Below are 22,010 nucleotides of genomic sequence, written 5' to 3'. Positions count from 1 at the left end.
GCTCTGAGCGTGTTTTTTTAGGGAATTGACTAGTTTGAACCTGGGACCTGTTGCTTGTAAGGAGACGCCAGACCACACATGACATGTAGAGTTCAGAAGAGTTCAGTGAGACTAGCGATGATATAACCAAATACTTAATGATTTCAGCGTCAGCTCCACTGCACTCCCTGTAAAAGAATCTTAATACCAACTAAATTTAGTGGAAGGGGTTCAAGGCTTTCCTATTTTTAGTTAGCTGGTAAAACAACGTCGAAAAAGCAGTTAAGTTTACCATTGGAAATTTTATTCTACTCACAAAACATTGTTTATAAATTGCGTTATCGATAAAAAGAAATGTTTTAATACAGGATGATAAAAACCAACTGCGTTCAACAAAAATGTGAACGAATATTCCCTGAATGGGTTTCCAAGTTCTACAATGGATCGAAGGATGACCTATGCCGTAACACATCTATAATTTAGGTTTAAATTAAGTTTCACAAAAGAGAAAACTATCAAAATGGTCTACAGTGACCCTCAATTATCTTTAATTACTTATCTAACTTGTCGTAAATTACAGTTATACAATTGTTATATTTACTGTGACCCCATGCTCTTTCATGATCTGTAAAAACTGATTTAATGTGTCGTTGTGATGTTCCCAAGTGGGGTCTGCTGTTATCACATCATCAACATAACAAGTAATTTTTTGTAAAATTTCAGGACTGAGTATAGTATTAAATCCCCTAATAAACGCTGCTGATGATATGTTTAAACCAAATGCCAATCGTTTAAACTGGTAACATCTACCGAATGCGATAAATGCTGTAAATTTTCTACATCCTGGGGCCAATTCTATTTGCCAGAAACTACTCCGTAAATCAATTGATGAAAATATCTTAGCACCGTGGAAGTTTTGTATCAATTCCTCTAATTTTTCTGGGCGATCTGTCTCAGTGATTATGATTGTGTTGATCAGTCCGGAATCAAGCACTAACCTGATGCTCCCATCTCGTTTTTGTACAATATGGAGCGAGCTGTTATATGTGGAGGTAGCTGGTTCAACAATACCGTCATCTAACGTTTTAGATATCTCCTGGAATACTTTATTCCTGTAGCTTAATGGGATTGTATAGGGTGGCACTCTAAATGGTTTGTGCTGTTTTACTTCAAACTTGTACTGAAAGTGTTTAATACTGCCAGTCTTAGGTAAAAATACCTCTGCTTTATCTCGTAAAATACCCTCTAACTCTCTTTTACTGTGTTCCGAAATACCTTGAACTTCTTGCAATTTTTCGTCAATTTCTTTATGGACTTCTGACATGAGTTGAGGCGATTCTCCCTTTTGTGCATATCATTCTAATTCTTCATCCTCTTTATCTCGCGTCATTCTTAATTGTTTGTTTATAACTGGTATTTCTTCTAATTTTAGCTTTTGCTCAAAGAGAAGTGTGACATTCGCGAATGTTACGCTACCTTTCCCCATATCTATTATCGCTCGTCTCTCATTTAAAAAATCTGCACCTATAATCAAATCTACAGTTAGTCTAAGTATAATCACGAAGTTGGCTTCGATCTTTTGACCTTGACACGAAAGAGTTAGCCTTGTTTGTCTCGTAACTTCCGCAGCATTGTTTCTAATAGGACCTCTTACTTTAATCTTACGTGTTTTCAGAACTGGCAATTTCTCATTGGCATTACACTGCATGAATAAATTTCCTGAGATCGCAGTCAGTTCACTTCCGCTATCAATTACAATATTGACTGGGATATGCTTTACCATGGCCTTCACAATTAGTTGAATTTGAAAGGGTCGGTTCTGTTCTTCTTCTTCTTGCATCAACGAATCCTCCACTGAATCATACGTGAGTCTTTTTAGGAATTTCCCTTGTGAATTCGAACTTTCTGTAGGATAATCTTCGACTGCTACTTCTCTCTCTTTTTTTTCCTCTTCTCTATTTCTTCCTTCAGTTACGCTTTCTTCAACATCCTCTACTTTTTCCTCGTCCTCGTCCACCTTCTCCTTCTTCGTCGCTACTTCCACATAATCGCATCTAAATGCTCTAATTATCGCTTCATAACTTCCTTCATTATATACGTTGGGTTGTGTGCCCACTCATAACTTATTTTCAACTTCTGTCGACTGCGCATTATCCTCATTGAATTGGCTTTCCCTGGTTTCCATCTCAAATAGCTGTGCAATACTCATTACTTCGTCCTTTCCTCCTAAATTCGTTGTGCATGCCTCTGGTAATTCATCTTCCTCTTCAGTATTCTCCCAATTAATTTCGTCCCAACACGATATTGTTATTTTCTTGTCTTCGTTTTCATCTGGTCCCTGCGGATTTGTTTCTTCCTTCTTCTCTTCTCGTGATAAGATTTTTACTTCTCTGTTCAAGGTGCTGCAATTGTCCTGGGTCGGTGCGTCATTCTCTTTGGCATGGGCGCTTAGCTGTCAATTCGAACGTTTATCGGGGTTTGGTGGTCTTACCTCTACCTGTTGTATCTGTATTCTCTTTTCTTGTTCAGCTTCTTGATAGTGATTTATTTGTTGATAATTTGTCGGTCTATTGGTTCTCCAGTACCCGTTCCGGTTGTCGTTATTCCCTCTGTAATAGTTGTTGCCTTTCCTGGGTGACTTATAGTTATTGCCATATTCTCTTCTAAATCCATAACCGGTTCTTTGTTGAAATCTATTGTCGTTTCTTGGTGCGAAGTTATCACATGGTTCGTAATTATTGTTTCTTCGTACTGTGTCCTGTGGATTCCACTGCTTTTTGCTTTCGTTTTCACGTGCGCTTCGTCTTTTTCTTGCGTCATCTTCCGAAAATATGAACTCTAGTTCCCTTAGAATACCTTTAAATGCTTCGAAGTCATTGCCTCCGCGATCTACAAATGATTGCTGGTATTTCAATGATGGCTTCATCGCGCATAATTTAATCAACTCTCCGTCACTGTATGGTACATCTAAGCATTGATTTTTCTTTGCCATTAATTCGAAAAATTTCACGGGACTCTTCTCTCCTGTATTTTCAAAATATGGGTTCTGTAATAATTCGTACTTCACTCTGTTCTGTGCTTCGCTGGACCAATATCGTGTGAGAAACTTCTCTCTGAAATCTTCGTACGATCGGCATGCCGCTGCAACATTCTACATGGTTTCTGCGACTGTTCCTGACATGTGTGCACGTATAAAGTCTAATTTGTGTGCTAGCGTCCAGTGTTCTGGTAATCCTACTCGGAATTGATCAATAAAAGTTCGTGGATGTAATGAGTTTCCTTCTCGAAAGTGTTGAAATTTTCTGACTGTGAGGAAATGATCGTTGTCGTACTTCGTCATAGTTCCATATGAAATTCGCGATTCTTCGCCACTTTTGTTTCTGATCATTTCTCCCGTCGTTCTTTCCGGTTGTGGTAGATCCATTAGATATTGTCCACTGTAACTTTCTCCTACCCTTAGGTAGTATCGTTGGAGTGGTACACAATAATTTTCTTCCATCGGTTGTGAACGTGTAGCTGAATGCATTGCACTGTACTCTTCGCGACCTGGCTTTCCACTGTCAGGTATTAGTTCGATATCTTGTCTGGCTAACCTTGCTGCTTCATTGCACGATCCAAACTGTCTTGAAACATACATTTGTGGTTCCGCATGTGTTTGTGATGACGTTTGTTCATCAAGAATTTCGAAACGTGTTTGTTGCTGTGCAGGCTGTCTGATTTCACGTATGTAACTTTCCGCCTGTGATTGGAATCGAAAATGCGTAATATCTTCGTTAATTGCTTGTTTTTCCGGTGCTGTTACAGATACGGATGTGGTTGCAGACTCTGTGCTTGTTCGATCCTGTTCACTATGCTCTTCAATGGTTTGCAACAACTCTGTTCGCAATTTCTGAAATTGTCGCTTCGTTTGCGCTTCTATTTTGACTATGCGGTTATCATATCTTTTCAGCGCTGCTTTTGTGATACGTTTGTGTAACACACTGTTTTCAACAACTTCACGCGCTGTACCTGCTGCTTGTCTAGTAATTTCGTTTATCTGTTTCTCTAGTTTCTTGACTTCTCCCTGGGTGTTGTTACGTAATGTTTTGATCTCGTCCTGAATGTCTTTACGCAATGTTTGTATGTCCGCTTGTACCTTGTCAGTGCCTGTTCTCAATTGATTGTGACCTGTTATTAAGTTTCCTATCACTTCTCGAGATTCTTTTGCCTCGTCTTCAATATGACTTAGGTGTAACTGATTTTTTTTTGTTTTGTTCTTTAATCGCACGCATTTGTCTCGTGGTTTCTGCATTCTGAATTTGAATTTGGTTCGCTATGTCTTTATTTTGCCTTTTCATGTTTTCCGTAATTTGTTGTAATAATTATGCCAGATTGGTGGGTCCTATTGCGTTTTCTTCCGACGTCCTACGCTCTGTGTTTTCGCCCAAGTGTTGGTTCGCAACCGATTGCATTGAACTGCGCTGTGACACGTTTCTGCTCGCATTCCTTGTACTCTGTGGTGAGGGAGCTCTGATTACTTGTACTATGGGTTCTACGTATTCAAGACGCAAGTTAGAATCCTCATCGACTGTCTCTCTACTTTTCTGCTCCTCTGTCGTATGCTGACTTACGTTTTCTATGCCTCGACGTACATTATCCTCGTTATGGTGCGTTATATGTCCTATTTCTCGCGATACTGCATCGTCTGTTGTACTGTCCTCTATTCTCTGTCCATTTTCATGCTGGGTCTCTACCTCAATTCGGTCAAGGTCTCGATCTGCCATTGCTAATCATTCCGAATCCCTTATTTTCTGTGTTAAAAGCAATTCACGCGCCCTACTTCGCGTCAACATGCGCTCATACGATCTCACGCGTTTCATAAACTTTTTGTTCACACGACTTGACACTTATTATACCCAAGACTGACATTCCATTCACTTTCTTGTTGGGTCAGAACCAACTTGTCAACGATATATCCGCCACCTGTGCGCTTGCATTGAGGAGAAAACTTAATTCTAACAATTTTTAAAATTCATAACTTAATTATGCTATTGTCTCTGCTAGAATGTCTCACTTTTTATTGAATACTTTCTTACTATCTACCGCTGCAGTTACTGTTTACAACTATTTATGCCTTTCAAAAAAAATTTTTTTTATCACGAAAAATTTTTAACAGGATATTTTTCTGACCTAGTTAGGCATGTGGTCTACCTTCAATCATGGTATTTTACCATCCTGGCAGGGTCGCCATTCTCTAACATTCTGCGTGGTGTCTGTTGTTCTAAGTCGTGTCTCCCTACCACTTTCGCGCAACGACGCTCTGAGCGTGTTTTTTAGGGAATTGACTAGTTTGAATCTGGGACCTGTTACTGGTAAGGAGACGCCAGACCACACATAACATGTAGAATTCAGAAGAGTTCAGTGAGACTAGCGATGATATAACCAAATACTTAATGATTTCAGCGTCAGCTCCACTGCACTCCCTGTAAAAGAATCTTAATACCAACTAAATTTAGTGGAAGGGGTTCAAGGCTTTCCTATTTTTAGTTAGCTGGTAAAATAACGTCGAAAAAGCAGTTAAGTTTACCATTGGAAATTTTATTCTACTCACAAAACATTGTTTATAAATTGCGCTATTGATAAAACGAAATGTTTTAATACAGTATGATAAAAACCAACTGCGTTCAACAAAAATGTGAACGAATATTCCCTGAATGGGTTTTCAAGTTCTACAATGGATCGAAGGATGATCTATGCCATATCACATCTATAATCTAGGTTTAAATTAAGTTTCACAAAAGAGAAAACTATCAAAATGGTCTACAGTGACCCTCAATTATATTTAATTACTTATCTAACTTGTCGTAAATTACAGTGGCTGATGTGGCTTCTCAATAACTATATAACAGAAAGATCATCGCGTTTCAGATTTTTACTTCAAGTGGCAAATGTGAACACCATGAGCCTTAATTGACGATCGACACTAGTATTACGCAAAAAGGGGGTATAACAGATGAGACTTCTGCAGTTCTGAGTGAAGCTTTATGCGCTATTATGGGGCATCGCGTGCGTTCATTACCTTGTCGGTGTTCGTCAGGGGGCGGCGAGCAGCACAGCTCCGCTCACCTCGCCGTCTCGGAAGCAACTCTCCCTTAACTTCTCCTTACTACAATTTACCGAGGTTGGTTTAAAAAAACTATCTGGCTGTGTTTTCACCTGACCAATCAGGGTCTCAGTGTTAACCTTTAGCTCCGCCTACAAAAATTCTGTCTATCCAATGAGAAACGTTATACTTTTCGTGGTGGGGCAATGTTTTTAAAGTTTGCAACGTAACAGAGACGCGAAAAAATCTCACGTTAAAACTTGCAGCTGGTGTGGTCCTTTTAGTGTTATCGTAAGCTCTATACTGTTCTTCTGGAGGGCTCTATCTTTTAACATGGGCTGGGGGGTGGTCCTAGCGGTTAGCTGGAGACGTGGGTGTCCGTCCCTTATCGTACGGCCTTCTAGCTTAACACGGTTCTGCTATCGGCTTCTGTTCGTTTCTCCACTTGGAACTGCATCTGTCTCACGGTGGGAAGGTATGACATGCGTTTAGGCATTCTTGTGTTAGTCTGTGGTATTCCATTTGCTCACTCGTTACTCGTATTACTTTGATTAATTTAATGTCACGATTTATTCGGAGCTATGTGACATACTACTGGATTTGCTTATCATGTCAGGGTTTTCATGGAAAATGTTGGATTTGCCTGACACCTTACAAATGCACAACGCATCTCTTGTAGCGTCTGCCACTGAATTCGGATGAGCATCTTCTTGATGATTTCGTGCATACTGAATGAACCTGTAAAGAAACGCGGTGCACTTCTTTCAATCTTCTCTATTTGCTGTAACATTCTTGTCTGTTATGGATACCAGGCTGATGAGCAGTATTCGTGTACTAATCGAACGGGGGTTTTGTAAGCCACCAGCCTTATGGGTGTATTGCATTTCCTAAGAATTGTTCCAGTGAATCTCTGTCTAACATTAGTTACCTGTGATTAGTTTTATGTGAGTGTTTCACTTTATATCGCTGCGTGCGCGTATTTCCAGATATTTAATGAATGTGACTGCTTCCAGTCATTGGCCTGCAATTGCGTAATATAGGCATGGACAGCCTTCGGTGACCTGCGGGCCTGGTTCACATACCGACTTAATCTCGCGGGCCGCCACGTCACGGGTTACAGGTTACGACTGATACGAACGGCACAATTTCCCCAAACGCAACGCCAACAAATTGTGCCACAAAACAAGCGTTCTTGAGAACATTTATTTGATGTTGACCCCATCTTCAGATGTTCTATTTATTTACCGGCAAGAGCATTGTTTATTTGCTGACGACGTTTTATAATAGCTGTCTTAAAAACCTCCAGTGCAAAACTCTGCAACGCCGTTAATAAAGAAACAATGTTCACGTGTATAATAAATAAATGTAAATATTTAAAGTGAGAAGCCAGGACCTTTGAAAAGTCATCGTGGAGAAATAAATTCCTGTAAAAGTAGGCAGTAGCAGCTAATTCATTATAAATTACCTTCAGTATCAACAGTTGTTGCGTTCTAATACGTCAACAATGGACACGAATTATTTACTGTTGTTAATAAGAGAAAGAATAGCAACACAAAGAACGGGAATGAGTTGGATAGGCCGGCCGGTTCTAAGCGCTTCAGTCTGGAACCGCGTGACCGCTACAGTCGCAGGTTCGAATCCTGCCTCGGGCATGTATGTGGGTGACGTCCTTAGGTTAGTTAGGTTTAAGTAGTTCTAAGTTCTAGGGGACTGATGACCACAGATGTTAAGTCCCATAGTGCTCAGAGCCATTTGATTTGAGTTGGATAGGCAATCCCAATTCAACGACCGATTATGAGTTAGTTTGCGATATTTGGCGACATGTTTATCGTTCGACTGATTGAAACTTATTGTGTACACTATTAGCAAACATTTTTTAAGTACGTGCTCAAAAATACGTTTGGTGACTAACTGCGTAGGCACGGGTAATTTCTATAGCACTAAATAAATCAAGCCATCATTTCTTTGTGCATTTTAAAAAGTTTAAAAGTGTCAATCGCTTGAACTTAGCATATACCGGCTGCATTACACAGACGCCAAACTGGAAAATACAGACAACAAAATGGTGAAATGTCAAACTGATAAACTCACATTCACGCGTTCAATAAGCGTTGATAATACTCAGAACACGTGTTCTGGTCGGCATCGATAGTGTTGGTCAATATTTCTGGTATTGAGAATGTGACAATATCTGCTCTCAGACGGCTTTTATATTGGCGTATTGATAATAATACACACATCAAAAACAGTTTTGCATCACCTCGGTTCCGTGTATTCCGGAACATATACAGAAAATTGGAATAGAGATCAACATAAACGTCATTTCCGCCTTTTTTATTGCTCATGAAAACCACATATTGCATATTGTGCCACCATACAGCGAGACCTTCAGAGGTGGTGGTCCAGACTGCTGTACACACCGGTACCTCTGATACCCAGTAGCACGTCGTCTTGCATTGATGCATGCCTGTATTCGTCGTGGCATACTATCCACAAGTTCATCAAGGCGCTGTTGATCCAGATTGTCCCACTCCTCAATGGCGATTCGGCGTAGATCCCTCAGAGTAGTTGGTGTGTTATGCCGTCCATAAACAGCCCTTTTCAATCCATCCCAGACATGTGCGATAGGGTTCATGTCTGGAGAACATGCCGGCCACTCTAGTCGAGCGATGTCGTTACCCTGAAGGAAGTCATTCACAAGATGTACACCATGGGGGCGCGAACTGTCACCCATGAAGACGAATGCCTCGCCAATATTCTGTCGATACGGTTGCACTATGGGTCGAATGATGGCATTCACGTATTGTACAGCCGTTACGGCGCATTCCGTGACCACCAGCGGCGTACGTCGGCCCCAATTAATGCCACACCAAAGCAGCAGGGAACCTCCACCTTGCTGCACTCGCTGGAGAGTGTGTCTATGGCGTTCAGCCTGACCATGTTACCTCCAAATACATCTCAGATGATTGTCTGGTGGAAGGCATATGCGATACTCATCGGTGAAGAGAACCTGATGCCATTCCTGAGCGGTCCATTCGACATGTTGTTGAGCCCATCTGTGCCGCGCTGCATGGTGTCGTGTTTGCAAGGATGGACCTCGCCATGGACGTCGGGAGTGAGGTTGCGCATCATGTAGCCTATTGCGCACAATTTGAGTCATAACACGATGTCCTGTGGCTTTACGAGAAGAATTATCCAACATGGTGGTGTTGCTGTTAGGGTTCCTCCGAGCCATAATCCGGAGGTAGCGGTCATCCACTTCAGTAGTAGCCCTTGGGCGGCCTGAGCGAGGCATGTCATCGACCGTTCCTGTCTCTCTTTATCTCCTCCATGCCCGAACAACATCGCTTTGGTTCACTCCGAGAAGCCTGGACATTTCCCTTGTTGAGAGTCCTTTCTGGCACAAAGTAACAATGTTGACGCGGTCGAATCGCAGCATTGACCGTCTAGGCATGGCTGAACTACAGACAACACGAGTCGTGTACCTCCTTCCTGGGGGAATGACAGGAACTGATCGGCTGGCGGATCCCCTCCATCTAATAAGCGCTGTTCATGCATGGTTGTTTACTTTTTCTGGGCGGGTTTAGTGACTTATCTGAACAGTCAAAGGGACTAGGTCTGCGAAACAATATCCACCGTCAACGTCTATCTTCAGGAGTTCTGGGAACCGGAGTGATCTAAAACTTTTTTTGATGTGTGTGTTTAACGTATGTGTGCCTCTTAATCTCGGTGTGACATTTCTATGAGTGCAGATCATAGGCATGTATCACACGTCGTTAGTTCTCCACAAAATGGCCGAAACAGGAGTAGTATTTGGTGTTTCCGAAGGAAATGTTAAATGTCCTCTGCTGATCCTGCTCTAAACGACATAGGAGATACTCTGAGCAGCCCTCTTAGACGGTTTGCACATGATACTGTCATTTATCATCTTAGAATTTCATTCATCCTCAGCAACTGTAGTCGTATATAATGAAATAGTAAGCACCAGTTGCCTGGTTTTGGGCACTTGGTGCTCTTCTTCAGAAGGTTGTACTTATCACATTGTTTGCGGGAGTCAACAATAACGTGCACACAGCAAAATGCCGTGGCCATGTGGTTCGTAGTGTCTGTACAAAATTAGTATTACCAATTTTGTACACACGCTATGAACCACCTTAATTAAATTTCTTTTATGCATCTAGTTGTTTATTATCTCAATAGTTATCGTCATGTTCAAAACGAATTTCAAAATTATTTAGACAAGATATCTGTACGGTGAAAAAGTGACAACTGACACTAAAGAATGAAAAGTGTGAAGTCATCCACATCAGTACTACAAGAAATTCGCTAAATTTCGGTTACACGATAAATCACACACATCTAAAGGCTGTAAATCTAACAAAATACTTAAGGGTTACAGTTACGAATAACTTAAGTTGGAACAATCACATAGATAACGCTATGCGTAAAGCAAAGCAAAGACTGCGATTTATTGGGAAAACTCTTAGGAAGTGCAACAGGTTTGCTGAAGAGACTGCTTACACCGCGCTTGTCCGCCTCTTCTGGAGTACTGCTGTGCGGTGTCGGATCCGCATCAACTGCAGTGACAGAGGACACCAAAAAAGTTCAAAACAGGCCACTCGTTTTGTACTGTCGAGAAATAGGGGAGAGAGTGCCACGTCCATGATACACGATATGGTGTGGCAATCATTAAAAGAAAGGCGTTTTCTGTTGCGGCAAGAGCTTATTGTGAAATTTCAGTCACGTTGATTGTGCAATTATTCTGTTGGGCCCCACCTAGAGAGGGAGAAATGATCATTGTGATAAAATGAGAGTAACCAGAGCTCTCGCGGAAAGAATTAAGTCCCCTTTTTTTCCCGTGCGCCTTTCGAGAGTGGAACTGTAGAGAGAGAACTTCAGGGTACTTAATTTTGAATTGCAGAGCAGTCATGTAGACGTACATGTGTATGGGGATGAAACTGTTCAAACCCATGATAGTAGAGCGGAAAATGCGTCCAGGCCAGATGTAAATGCGAGCGACCCTCTCTCTCTCCCAGGATTGAAACCAATCGGGGGCCGGACACGGTCCGTGGGCCGCGGGCTGCCCGCCTGTGATGTAGTCTTACAACAACGGATTTTTCTGGCTATTTATGTTCAATACGTTACACTTATTTACGTGGTAGGTCAATTGCCAAACCCCGCACCAATTATCGCCGAGCCATTCTGCATTTCGCTTCAATTTTCGACCATTGTTGCTTCTCTGTATGTTACAGTATCTTTCACGAAACGCCTCAGGGAACTTCCGACATCAACCATTTCATTTTCGCATGATGTGAAACATAATGATCCTAAAAGACTCCCTGTTGTTACTTTTACATCAGAAGGTCTCTCAGGGTTACGAATGACATGCTCTGTTATGTTTGCTATGAACACTTTAGTTCAATCACATAAATGGTGTGATATTCTGTACGCTCGTATTCTGAACGATGTGTTGTGACGGTACGTCACATAAATATTGACATTTTTATCGGTTATAAACCGTAGTTTACGTATTTTATGAATATAATTAATATAAAAGATACAATTAATGTTCTTGAAACAACTGATAAGCAGCGACAATTTAAGTGTAGCATCTTTATTTAATGTCTATGAAAATAAAAAAAGGATCGAAAGAGACGCGATTGTACAGCCGAGGAGGAAGGACGTATTTTATGGGACACACACTGTTTTGTTTCGCGATACTGAAGGCAGCCATTGAGCGGCTACACATATTTTATGTAAGTTATTCGTATTTTTGCTAAAATAAAATTGTTATTATCATCACAAAATGAATTTCTTTGTAATAGTGGTCACTTCAAATCCTCGTAGTGGCTAACTATTTTTAATAAGCATTTTTTCAGTAATTTGCGCTGCGAGAAGCTCATCTTCCGACGCAGCCTCTGGTCGACCATTACGCGCCGAAGTATTAATTTATTTTTCAAAGTGTTAACAGTAACTGTAAATGCAAGAGATTTTGTTGTAAGAAACTTTTTAATTTGCAACAGATAATTAATTTACGTTAAAGTTCATTTTGTTAAATTATACAGACTCCATGAGTTCAGTAAGTTTTATCCTGGCCGCTCCACGGCAACAATCGAAATTCTCTCGAGCATTGCTTTGCAATCAATAAATAGAAATTAACAAAATTAGATTCAATTCAGTTAACGGCAACTATCTTTTAGTCATCACGTTCAAAAACTAAAGTTGGTACATGAATAACGTAGGCCCTTCAAGAACCCGTTTCATATTTACTTACGCATGTAAGTAAAAGTGATAGGAAAAGACAATATCCCCGAGAGAAAGAATCATGCTGATAAATTAAAAATTAAAATATATAAAATATGTATGTAATTTCTTTTGTATATGACGTCGGTGGCATTAGTTACGTCATATACAAAAGAAATTACATACATATTTTATATATTTTTATTTTTAATTGATCAGAATGATTCTTCCTCTCAGGGATATTGTCTTTTCTTATCACTTTTACTTACGTGCATAAGTAAATATGAAACGGGAGGTGACAACTATTACAAAGAAATTAATTTTGTGATAATAATAACAATTTTATTTTAGCAAAAATACGAATAACTTACATAAAATTTGTGTAGCCGCTCAATGGCTGCCTTCAGTATCGCGAAACAAAACAGTGTGTGTCCCATAAAATACGCCCTTCCTCCTCGGCCGTACAATCGCGTCTCTTTCGATCCTTTTTTTATTTTCATAGACATTAAATAAAGATGCTACTCTTAAATTATCAAGACCTACAGACACTGGTTCATTTACACCCTTCCAAAGTGACAGAGAAGCACGACAGTGCTGGAGGGGGGCTCCCCTACTAGCCGAGGTGAGAAACAGGGACAGTATTGAACGACCTTTTCAGAGGAGAATGGTAGAAAAGGAATAGTTGGTTAACGGAGTAAAACTTAGCCCAGAGAAGGGGACCCGTTCTCTCTGAGGGCTGTTTTGATGAGTCGAAGCTCGGAAGATACATAATCCAGTCATTCAGATTGAGAATCTATCGAAAAACGTGACAAAGCGAGGTTTCCTTGTCAGTCACTCTCGCTCAGGAATCACTTCACTTCTTCTTCTTGCTCGTTAGTGAACAGCAGGTCATATCCTCTCATCTCTCGAGCATTGCTGCCACTTCATAATCTTTTTCAGCCTCAGCCACCGTCTGACCTGATGCATTTCGGGGACTTAGAAAATTGTCGGGCCATCCAACATATAACTGCGGTAGAGGGTTCCTGATGCTGCCATTGAAGAGGTCGCAGCACTTTAGCCATCGACAGCTACATACGACGTGGACGATCAACTACTGCGTGATATGTAGGGAATTTCAAGTAATAATATTCCAATCTCAGAGCCTGACTCTGAAGATCTGTCTAGTGAAGTCGTAAACAGAATCCACAACAGATGTGATGTATTACCTTAGATAATTCTGTATAGTACGCTCAATACTTCCGTGTATTACCTTTAGTAGTTCTATTCTACAGTAAACAGTTTCACGACAATCTCTCGGTACTTGCACGATTTATCCTCAGTTTTCCCTCATGTTAGATTCATCACATTTCAGTTCAGACAGGTCGCCGTTATTAAATTTTTATGATGAAGTTGCCACAGTTTCTCATGATTGTGTTTGAAGAATTAATTATCAATGAGATTATTTTAATACTATTTTGCCTTACTTGGTAATTATTTAGCTTCTGATACACAAATAAAGACAAGAAATCAAAATATATGTGTCAATGAAAGTTTTATCGGCTCACCAAAACAATGTACCATACAACCACAACGAACTCTTCGACGGAGAAACAGATGTAAATGAGAAAAGGGGTGAAATTAAGAACTAGATCAGGAAGTGTATATGGAAACAAATAGGTTGTGGTTGTATGAACAGGGCTTCTTGTTGAAATGAACTCTAAAATTTCGCTTTTTTACGTCTTAAGGAGGGCGTCCCCACTTAAGGCTAACATACGCCAGAGACTGAATAACTGTATAAAGGGCTTCGTAGAGGTCCTCATGTGTAAACTGATTGCCATGGTTCACACTTGTTCCACAGGGTGTAATGGAGCCAGGTATGGGCTATCGAAGTGCAGAATGACAACTCAAAACATCTATTAATTAAACATATGCAATTTGTTAGCAACAAATTTTAATAAACAAAGTTTGTATGCCATGGAATAGAGCAAAACAGTTTGCATAAACAACAACATAAACACGAGCCCCAGCGACTGACTAGTTACGTCAGTAACGGCCACTACTAAACCGGAGGCGCCGTTTGCCACCTATGAACAAATTTCCTTGTTAAGTCGAACAACACGAATTCGGAGACGAAATCTCAAAACAGCCAGCATGAAATCCACAATTTTTGAGAGGAACTGCTTGAACACGATCTAAATTAAACCTCCCTTTACGTAACAGAATAAACGTACCACTCGTGTTGCACATTCCATAGACTACCGTGTATCCATTCACAAAAGATTTGCCCATTCTGTACTCTTATAATAGTCCAAGTATCGTACATAATTACAGTTCAGCACTTGCACATTCCATAGAATACCGCATATCCATTCACAAAAGATTTGCCCATTCTGTACTCTTATAATAGTCCAAGTATCGTATATAATTACAGTTCGCACAGTGCTGTGCGCTAATCCGGATTCCGGTACAAATGCAACCCAGCAACGTGCCGCAGTAAACGTAGCCAAGAGTCAGACCACTGCCACGGCACACTTCCCGCAACCCCCATAGCTGACTGCAGCCGTCAGTTTACGAGTATGGCCGGTATCTTCTTGGTCGTAGCCTAAAGTCCTAACGCTTTGGGCGTGACCAAATTTTAGTACTAGTCTTTTACCCCTGAGTCCCTGTTTTGAACACAGTCAATAAGGAATAGCTGAATTAACTGTACTCGATGAAATTAGCGTGATGACGATGATCTGCCAGGTTACTTCTTACTGTGTAAACTTGTAGATATAATTTCAGCTAGTAGGTTTATGTTTGACGATCGCTTTAAATAAATAGCCTTGGCCATGATGTCATTTCTACCGCATGGTTGAATTTCAGATTCTGATGCACTCCACAGCTGATAACCTTCGCCATGATGTCATTTCTACCGCATGGTTGAATTTCAGATTCTGATGCACTCCACAACTGATAAGAATGTTCACATGCATTAGTGATGATGTCATAGTTTAAAGAGCAATCCTTAACACATCTCTCTTTCCTATCAAACCTGACAAACAAGTGCAGCGTCTGCTTCGATAAGTCAAAGGGCTTGTAAAACCTCCAGGTTCAGGCTGGGGATGGTATCCTGGTTTCAGTTTATACTTTTGAGGCCGGTTAATAACATTATAAAAAATAGAAAAATACGAAACAAGTAGGTTGATAATAACGCTTACGGTCATTGTTAGAATTTATTTATAAGAACATGATTTTCTATGTTGTGTTGACATTGGTTAGCTTAACTCATTAGGGCGTATTTTCCACTCTGATCATCGAATAGGTATTTTGCAGATTTGTGTTTGTATTCAGCATATGGATTAACAAAAAGAAGAAGGAATTTTGGTGTGAACTGTTTTGTTAATTAACAAAGTGTCTGAATTCAAAATAAGGGCACAATTTTCATACTTCACATTTTGATATTTTTCTATTTGGGATCGAACTGGCTACGACTAGGAACTGTTTTAACGTCTCTGATGTTTGAAATGTGAATGAAATTAATATGAATACATCCATTTTGTTAACGCTCAGAGATTTGTTTATATGTAATATGTATTTTGTCTGTTTCAGTATTTATGTTTTCTAGGTAATTGTGTATTTGCAAATTTGACTGTAAGCGTGCATTGATAAAATTTTCGATATTCGGCCAAATCATGTTCATATCATCAAGTTCGCACCATGCAAAGGCTTTCACGAAAAAAATTAAAGGTAACAAAATTCTGTAGACAACTGTAACTAGTAACAATAAATATAATGTTCAACGTTTTTAAGTGTTTTATCGTGTTCACCCTTAGTTCAGCAAATCCTTTTCCCTTGGCGGTGTTCGATAACCCTAGTCACGATTGCTGAACGAATGTGATATCTGCAACGGCATTACATTGTTGACCGCAGTGCGACAATACTTCCCAATTTTGAAAGACAAAATCATTAATTACTAATTACGAACTTCTGTTGTGCCCAACCTGAATGCAAAGCCCTAGAGGTATGTGACAACGATACTAAAAGAGTACGCCTGCTTTATGTATATCTCACATCCAATGTAGCAAAGTTTGAAAAGCGTCAGTTTTAAATGTTTCTCTTCTCTAACGTTTCCCAATCGATTTACTCTTAGAACTGACTTTTACAGAATGTTTGTAATTGGCCAGTAATGTAGCGGCTATGTGTATACATTTGTAGATTACCAAATCCACTACAACCATGGACACACGTGTATCATCTTATTAAAAGCATCTTTACAGCCCTAATACAGGACATTAATATGACGTATGCCCACCTTTCGCTTATATGACAGCTTGAACTGTGCTGTGGACGATTTGAATGAGGTCACTGGATGTCTGTGGAGGAATGGCAGTCTGTTTGCCCTGAAGAGACGAAATCAGAGCAGGTAATGACGTTGGAGGCTTCGGCTTGAATCGAAGTCTTCCTTCTTATTTCATACCAAGTTCTGTAGCATTGCGCACTGCTTGCAGTAGATGAGCAAAAAAATGGTTCAAATGGCTCTGAGCACTATGGGACTTAACGTCTGAGGTCATCAGTCCTCTAGATCTTAGAACTACATAAACCTAACTAACCTAAGGACATCACACACATCCATGCCCGAGGCAGGATTCGAACCTGCGACTGTAGCAGTCGCGCGGTTCCGGACTGAAGCGCCTAGAACCGCTCGGCCACCGCGGCAGGCGTAGATGAGCGGTTCGGAAACGATGATTGTATCAGCATGACAAAACAGCACGTCAAGAAGCAGCACCTGCGAGAGAAAGGTTTGTGGGCAATAAAATTCCTGAAATGGACTGGACCGTCCTGAGTCCCAACCTGGAGTGAAGAGAACAGCTTTGGGTTGAGTCAGAACGCCGACTTCGCTCCAGAATGTAGCGTCCAAAATCACTACTTTCTTTGGTTTCGGCTCTTGAGGAAGAGTGGGCTGCCATTTACTCCACAGGCAGTCAGATACCTCACTGAATCTGCTTCCAGCAGGGTTAAAGCCGTCTCAGAGGCGAAGCGTGGACACACCCCATGGGAACGTCTGCCAATACGTGCCAGGATACTTTTGATCACATAGTGTACCATACCCAAGAGTTAAATGCACAAATTACTTTTAGGATACTGCACGTGTTGTTACGATTTCGTCGAAAGAGTGGAGGTGCTAATAATAGGAGCCGTATGGATATTAAAAACTTCAAAGACGCGGAAAGGTCATGCCGTATCGGCTGCTGTGGCGGAATTCCAGGCAGCCGGATCTGCACAAGGTCGGCGCAGCGCGGTGAAGCGGGGTGGGGCGGACTCTCGTCATCGATAGCGTTCGGTCCGCGCCAACCGAGACGCCAGCAGCAACGCAACGCGTCGCAACGCTCGACGTAGTGCGTGCCCGCAAGCACGCAATATCTCAAGCACGCACGTCGCATAACACTGACCACAGGCCACCATTAAATGCCAACAATGGCAGCAAATCTGAAACTGTTGCTGTCTCAACGGGACGCTAGTCTGTGTTATGGATGGCAATTATTGCTGAAACAACTGGTTATCAGTTTTTTTTGTCCACGCCAGTTTAACCTGATCTCGCGTCCGTCGGCCGTCGTAATTTAATTTACTGTTTACTACATAAATTTATTGGTAGCGCTGATTGTTGCCGACTTACGTGGTGAGCCTTAATAAAAATAGTATTTCATTCAGTTTTGATTTGTGAAGTTCTCTTTTTTTAACTATATTGATCTTCAGTGAAAATTATTGCTTACGTTAATGGACGTTAGACTCGCTGAATCTTAAAACATGGACATATAAGTTGAACAACGGAATAAACTTTTCATATTAATTTCCTCGGCTAGTCTGTTCACTTAAAAGCAAAAAATCTTTAGTTATTAATTACAATTGCGGCCCTCACACGTGCGAGAGTATTTTTTCTTACCTCCGTTAAACATTGCATTGTAGTCGGAGTCCTGGCTCTGGCTCTCGGCTGTTGTGCTGAAAATAAGAATCTTAAAGCTACGTATTTTCTGCAACGTCGGGCGACTGTGGAGAAAAATGTATATTAAGTTAATAGCGGGCGGGGTTTTCGCTTCCGCTAATTTTTATAAGTTAATATCGCCACGTAATGGCGTCGTTGGCTGCATCTGCCGCTGCGATTGTTGAACTGTAAATTACTCGAATCCAGGTTAATTCAAAGGAAGGCGGACATGAAATCGGGATCACCTCTTACAAATTAAAAGTGAGCAGTAATGTTAAATCAATATATGTTCTGCTTAATTAGTACAAATATGCTTACATTTGCCAGCACTCGCAAGATGTCCGTCTACACTCAATCAAGACAAGAGAAGAAGTGAAGACGACTAAAAAATTAACAAAAGAACGTATCTTGTCGTCTCTTTAGATCATTTTGTTATATTTCTTTGCCCTTGAAACTTACGCAGAGAAATTATTATAATACGGATACATGAGAAGAATGTATATTATTCAATTTTTAAATCTCTCTTCTTTATAAATACTGTTTTTAAGTCTACTTATTATTTCACTGGGGACGCTATCATGACTGTTAAAACAACTAGAAACAACCATTTTCTCAAATAACTGATGTCTGTTTATTATTCCAATTATTTCCTGTAACTCGCTGAGTTTCAAGATACACAGAATGAAAATACTAAATTAAATACGCAAATAAAAGGAAACTTAGTCCATCCACCGTTCGCTACTTTTTTCGAAAAGTGATACGTAGTTGAATACTACAAAAAAATCACCACTGTTCTGCTATCAATTCTAGTTTTTTGAAACTCTGCTCAAAAATCGTGTTGTAATCGGAGACTATACGACTATTTGGGCATTACGAACAGGCAGCGCCAAACAGTGAAAACTGAGGTCGAAGAAATCTGTTTTTCGTGTTAACTTGTCCGTTTCCAAGGGCTACAAGCATATCATGTAGACACAGGAAGTAGGTCAGCTACTTTCTATGTTTATAGTGTACTATGAATGAATTATTCTCAAGTTTCTAATTTATAACTGTAACCATGATTTCCTTCCTCTCCATTATTTCATAGAAATGGCAGACAAATCTTTAATCTTCTAAAGTAAATGAAGCACTGCACTTCATTGCTACGTCATTTCGTAATAATGTTTCCAGACTAGGGTTGATTCCATTCTGCAAAACAAAGGATAACCGGCTACGACAGTGAGAAACTACCTTATAGACCAGGTGGTGCCAAGCCTTCCAGAATGCATATGGGTGTATACGCGCACCTTGAGCCACAACACACGCGCGTAGTGCCATTATTATCTCAGCAATGCTGTACCAGTTCGTACGCCATGTGTTCGTTCCTCGTTTCTGTTGATATTGTTATTAAAATTGAACTGATGCTTTTCTCAGTTTCTACAATAACGCAAAATTTTACACAATGCAAATTTTAAAAATAATGATAACTCCTTTTTTTAAAAAAAAGATGTTTATTTAAAAAGGAAAAATTTTAGCGCTGCAGCTACTACCAATTCATTTTATACTCGGTTATTATTAAAAAGTAAAAGAGACCTTTTGCAACTGAGACGAAAAAAATACCGAAAAATACCGGTTATTGACACTAAAATACCAATACTGGTTTTAACCGTTCGGTTTTTCCCATCCACCACTATTACTATCTCTGCCAGTGTAATACATGTCCTCGGACACTGCTTGCGCATAAGTGCTGAATTTTTTTTCAACCGTTAGTTCATTCTTCATCACGCAATGTGTTGATATTCTCATCTACACATAAACTTGTTGTGGTCTCCAGTCTGAAAATTGGTTTGAAGCAGTTCTCCACGCTAGTTTACTCCTGTGTAAGCCTCTTCATCTCTACGTAACTACTACAGACAACATTCACTTGCACCTAGTTATTGCAGTTAAATCTCGGTCTCTTACAATTCTTACCCTTCATACATTATCAAATACCAAACTACCTATTCCTTGAACCCTCAGTATCTGTTTTGTGAGCCTAGCCCTTCTTTTAGTCAAGATGTGCCATAAAGCTTTTTCTGTACAATTAGATGCAGAACCTCCTCATTATTCACTCAATCTCTTAATTTTATGTTCAGCGTTTTCCTACAGCTACACGTTTCAAAAAGGTTCGGTTGCTCCCTTTTACTATAGGAGCTGAACCACGAATTTTGCACTATGTCCCAGAACAAATTTCGCATATTTTCAACCGAATTAGGCCGAGAAAAAATTGTACTTACATTTATATTGGTATTAACATATTTCACATTTTCGTTAAACAGTTTCTTACTAGTGCAAGTTTGCATTTACATCCTCTTTACTGCGGCCATTGTTAAATATTTTCCCTCCCAATCATAAAAACTCTTCATCTACTTTCCTAGAATAAATACTGCAGCATCACCTGATTCAGTTCGACCACATCCATCACTCTTGTTTTGTTTTTGTTGGTGTTCATTTTGATCAACGTGAGCTCCATAGCTAATTCTTTTTAGTAATAACACCACAGCTGTATTGGTACACTTATTATCTCACAACCGGTTTCGTTTGAAAGAACATCATTATCAGGTTACATGCAGTTGAACAACAAACTTACACTATAATGATATGCAATTCACCTTGACAACAGTGTTTACAAGAAATCCCCACAGAGTCGTGCAACACCGTGGCTTAAGAAGTCTAGTTGTCTTACGTAAACTTAAAGACTGATTCTGGAACATCACAATGATCTAAAGACTTCGCCAGCTGGCTGGCAGAGGCTCGGCGAGAAGTGAGATCAGGCATCTTGTCTTGCGGTATACACCAGAGTGTTTGGGTAGGACCGCTGCCTGTTCATTTTATGACGTCTTTTCAAGCCATAATAAAATATGTTCGACTGATGTCCCTAGTCCTTTGCCGTCACTGACAGAACATCAATGCAATCGACAACCTCAAGTATTTTATTTCTACTTACGAGAAGAAGACCTTCTTCGCCGAGATAGCTATAAAAAACGTTGTTGTAGGTAAACGGTTTCGGTAAAACTAAGTTACCACCTTCAGAGCTTCATAAAGGTTATTACAAACATATTGTGCCCTCTACACACAAAATCTTTCCATTTACTTTTCAGGTACGTAAAACATGAAATGATCGATGCGTTGTCACGTCAAAGTTAACATTACTATATACATCAGAATTCACCAAAACATCGTTCCAATGTGTGATGTATGTTATGGGAACGATCTTTGAGCGAATTGTGATGTACATAGTACATAGCTGGCACAAGATATTTGTAATATCCTTCATGAAGATCTGAATACGGTAACCTAGTTTCACCGAAGCCGGTTATCTACATTAAGGTTTTCTACAGCAATCTCGGCCAAGAAGGTCTTTTTCTCCTAAGTAATCACTACAGATCACCCCTTCGAGATCAATATGTGTAAAATAATGGATTTTATTTCTTCTCCCTGAACCTTAATACAGTTATAAATTTCTCCTTGGCTTTCCTTTCCTGCTTGCTCCATGTACAGACTGAATAACGTCGGGAATAGGCCATTACCCTGTCTCACACCCGCTTCGCTGTCTGCCTTTCACGTCCTTCATCTCTCATAACTCGACTTTCGTTTCTTTCCATGTTATAGGAAGCTTTTCGCTTCCAGTGTTTTTCCCTGATAAATTCAGAAAGACAAAGCAAATATTCTATAATTCGAGTCAAGAACAACCGCCAACGAGAGTAACTTAGAAGTAATTATCCTCAATGTAACTAAGCACTTAATAAAGGC

This window comes from Schistocerca americana, chromosome 4, assembly GCF_021461395.2.
Source record: "Schistocerca americana isolate TAMUIC-IGC-003095 chromosome 4, iqSchAmer2.1, whole genome shotgun sequence".
NCBI classification, from domain to species: domain Eukaryota; kingdom Metazoa; phylum Arthropoda; class Insecta; order Orthoptera; family Acrididae; genus Schistocerca; species Schistocerca americana.
This window is presented reverse-complemented; position numbering follows the sequence as displayed.